The 4,412-nt window shown below is 39.8% G+C and overlaps 1 long non-coding RNA gene across 1 annotated transcript; it reads right to left on the bottom strand.

Annotated features, from left to right (window-relative positions):
• Window positions 1-371: 371 nt before the first annotated feature.
• Window positions 372-4,091, bottom strand: LOC111095742. Its single transcript, XR_005357669.1, has 3 exons — window positions 3,947-4,091; window positions 2,557-3,755; window positions 372-749 (listed from the first exon to the last, which is right to left on the bottom strand). It is a non-coding gene; the product is annotated as an uncharacterized LOC111095742 (long non-coding RNA).
• Between the last annotated feature and the right edge of the window lie 321 nt (window positions 4,092-4,412).

Below are 4,412 nucleotides of genomic sequence, written 5' to 3' on the forward strand. Positions count from 1 at the left end.
AACCCACTTTTGCAGACATGGGAATGACAGCAAGCAAAGCTGTTCTTACTATTCACCATTAGTTACCAGTTTCTTGTGTCTTTTCTATTAGGAACACAGCTCTATACAAGGCCTCTGATTTAGTGTTTACGTTAAATGCTAGAGAATAGCACTTCATCTCTACAGACTCTTGGCTCCATGCTTATGCCTTGGTCATACCTTTAGGCCCTTCCAATGATCTATCTAGCCACTGTATCTAGATGGAGCATAAAGGGATAGAACCAATGGATCACATTTTCATGGGCCCACACCTGTACATCCTTTGCCATAGAGGTGTTCTTTCGTTGGACACTCTTTTGTAAAGAAATTCATATTTGTCAATTAAGCATTCTGTTACCATGGATGTTGGTGTGGTTGAAGGTTTATGGGCAAGAAAGGCAAACCCATTCTTGGAATAATTGTTTACATTTATGAGAAAGGAGAGAAGAACCTCAATATAACTTATTGAATTCCTCAGGGAATAGCTTCATACTAGTGCTTCAGAGTTGGCTGTTGCTGAGAGATTAGAGATTCAGGAGATACAGCAGCTGGATTACTTTGACATTAGGGAGCCCAAGCTGTTGGACTCACATAAGTCTGCATATGGCCACTCCACTTGTGTGTGTGCTGTGTCATTTCTGGAGTTGAGTGAAGACAAAGGTAGTAAAACATCAATTGATGGCCATTTTGTCTATTTCGTTCTTCAATGCCTCTTCCACGATGGATGATTTCTGTTGAGAATTAATACATGATACAAATATATTTGTACGTGTGCTCTCTTGGGTTTCCATGCACATGGTTCTATCCTAGTCCTCCTTGTCTCTAATCTTCAGTCCTTTCTGTTCCAAGTCCCCATACCACATCATTTGCTGCTGCGCATGAATAAATATATCTACTTGTCCTGCCTGGTAATCGTGTCATGGTGTAATATATTTGTATGTGTGTGTGCATGCACGCCAATGTGTGCTCATTGTCTTGACACAGTTCTGAGCCCTAGATGCAAGCTAGTTAGTTCCCCTTCTTGAGTAAGCCAATAAGCACACAACTCCGATTAATTCTCTTTCTGACTTTCATACTCTGGGCCACTATACACCCTGGCAATTTCGCCAGGATCAAGTGGCTGAAAATGAGGAACAGCCCCTATGAATACCTAGAACCCTCTAGAATTATTCACGTTATCCAATCCTAGGCTTGATTCCCCTGCCTTGCCCTTTTCTTCACACAGAAACCAGAATAAAGGCTTTTGCCCGTAGCTACCCTTACTCTCTTCCTTATCATAGATCCTAGTGTTTCCCTTGAGTCCCATATGGCATGTTGTGTTCTCCCGGTGGAACTCTAAATATAACAAAATTGCAAAATTATTTCTAGTGTTCCTCTTTTGAACTGCACCTACCATCACCATACCTCACCCAAGGTATCATGGTTAAAACACAAGGATGAAGTAAATATATAGGATGGCTAGACAATTCAGACTGTTTTTGGCTATATTATGACAGAAGGAATGATAGTTAATAGACAGAAGGAATAGATGGTTAATAGTTAATACAATTATGTGTATTTTAGTCTATTTCAGGTAAATAAAACACCTTTTGATTATTTCTCTAGATTAAACACATATTTTCCAAATTGGTGATCACATACCATATACCGGTAGACACATTTATCCACACAACAGTGTTTGTCATGACATCTATGAGTGATATTGCTATTTAATTGAAACTGTGGTGCTGTGCATTTATTCTCCAAGATCTCTCAAATTTCTCCAAACTAAACAGATGCATGATAGAAATCACTGCATTACATTATCTAGATCTTTAAAAGTGGCACCAATTTCTGCCACGTCTTGCCCCTCTGAAGGTAAAATGCTGGTTTTGATTCACTATCAAGGTAAAAGTGAAGACCTAGAGGGTTGTGGTCTCCCCATGATCATAATAGCTTTTACCACACAGATCAAGGACTCACTATTAGGACAAATTACAGAAAAAGCCCAAACATCTGTCCATTGAGAGTGGATAATGATGTGATATAATTTATACACACGCACACACACACACACACAGCCATAAAAAAATAATGGAATCTTGCCTTTTGCAATAACATGGATGGAGCTAGACTATATTATGCTAAGCATAACAAATCAGTCAGAGAAAGACAAATGCTATATGCTTTCACTCACATGTAGAACTTAAGAAACAAAAGAGGTAAACATGGAGGAAGGAGAAAAGGGGGGAAGCAAACCATATAGATTCTTAATGATAGAGAACAAGCTGAGGGTTAATGGAAGGAGACTGGGTGATGCATGGGCTAGATGGGTGATGGATGTCAAGGAGGGCCCTTGTTGGGATGTGCCCTGGGGATTCGACATAAGTGATGAATCCCTGCTCCTGAAACCAGTATTACACTATACATTAACTAACTAGAATTTATTTATTTATTTATTTATTTATTTATTTATTTATTTATTTATTTTTATTTTTTTTTTACTAACTAGAAATTAAATAAAAACTTGATACAATCAATAGTAAAACAAGGACTCACTATTGAGTATATTCCAACTGCCAAGATTTTCAAGTTCAACTACGCTTCAGAACCTGGGAGATTTAACCAATGGGTCAGTCTTCAGGACATTGGTTCCACAAACCAGACTTTGGTCATAACTTTAATCATCGCTTGCCTCATGGCCACCCCTGTTTTAATAGAGAAGGCATGATGAGGCTTCGGGGTCATAAGTATCAGACGTAACTCAAACTCTGTGTCCAGTTGCTCTTGAAATGCTCGAGTGTCCCATTTCCAAGTGTATCACCTTAGTAAACAGCTGCAGCTGAAGGGGGAAATGCTGAGAGAATTGTTTCCCTGTGTAATTATTGTGAATGCTTCTATTTGGGAATTGAGCACCTCAATCCGTTCATCTTGGCCAAAAAATTGACTTGGAATTCTGTACATTGAGAAAAGGGTTATGACTTTATTTAGAATGACCACCCTTAGCCTTCTGCTCTTTCAATCTTACTTTCTTTTGATTATGGATATTCAGCAGAGCGACAGCCTCACATGTTGTGTTCTCAGGAATGCTGTTATGTTAACTATCTTCTGTTGAATGCCACTCACTCCTCATTACAGTCCTTGTGACCACCCCTGCCATTGAGGGTTGCCACTGGCCTCTGTTGCTTTGATGCCCTGCTATCCCCGTGGCTATCAATACGTCAGGCCCTATCAGACTCTCCTAGAGTCACGTCTGACCAGGCCTCTGAGTAACGCTAGCGACCCTCTATCAGCACACTCCCAATAGCCTCTGTGAGTGCCGTGTCTTCTGAGTCTTCCTTTGAAGCATAATTTTCTGATGGTCTTTTGGACTCACATAGTGTATCCATTCCGGTATGGCCATTTTCCTGAGTCTTTTGTCGAGTCTTCCATTATCTGTCACGGTAATTCAAGCATTTCAACTTACCTCAGCATGGGACATTCTTTTTCTAGGCTTCTATGAGACATCCTACCAGCAATTTAGATGGCCATCCTACTCATCAATGTTAGATCCTTACAATGGGCAGAAATGACTTGTCCTAATTCCTCCACCATTGTGCATTCTTGAAGGGAAGCTGTTCAGGAAGAGAATGGCCTCAGCTTGAAACTCAGACTGATCCAGCAGGTGATGCAGCTGGGGGCTGTCAGCTATCCACGCTCCCTGTATCTGCACAGCAATTACATTCTTCAAAGGGGATCCAACTGGGACATCTCCATGGCTGCGTCAAGAAGTGAGCATAAAAATATGAAATTGATAAGGGAAGTAGCATTTTAAAATTCAAATTATTAAAATGACTTATTTTGGCATAGTTTTCAGAAAATTAATATTAGAAAATCAAAACATTTAGTTAGGTTAGCCAATGTTAGATGGGTAATTTACTTGCTTTGACAGTTTCAAAAATTCTACTACCTTCCATTCTGCTTGAAAGCCTGATATTAGGGATCCTTGGGTGGCTCAGCAGTTGAGCGCCTGCCTTCGGCCCAGGGTGTGGTCCTGGAGTCCTGGGATGGAGTCCCACATCAGGCTCCCTGCAGGGACACTGCTTCTCCTTCTGCTGTGTCTCTGCCTCTCTCTCTCTCTGTCTCTCATGAATAAATAAATTAAAAAATCTTTTTTAAAAAAAAGAAAGCCTGATATTAAATTAAATAATAAATATTTAATCAATGTGAAGTCATTACAATTTGTTTAATGAAGCATATGCATTTGTGTAAGCTATTTAAATGCTAATATTGGGGTCACTGATAAAATTTTACACTAACAGTCCCCAATAAAATATTCCACGAGGTCACTCCCACCTCAAATCCAGGACCTTGGTTAATATAATGCGTTGGTATTTGCCCTCATACAATGTTGTCTTAAGATCGTCATGCCTAAG

The sequence above is a fragment of the Canis lupus genome, chromosome 4 (assembly GCF_011100685.1).
Source record: "Canis lupus familiaris isolate Mischka breed German Shepherd chromosome 4, alternate assembly UU_Cfam_GSD_1.0, whole genome shotgun sequence".
NCBI lineage: Eukaryota > Metazoa > Chordata > Mammalia > Carnivora > Canidae > Canis > Canis lupus.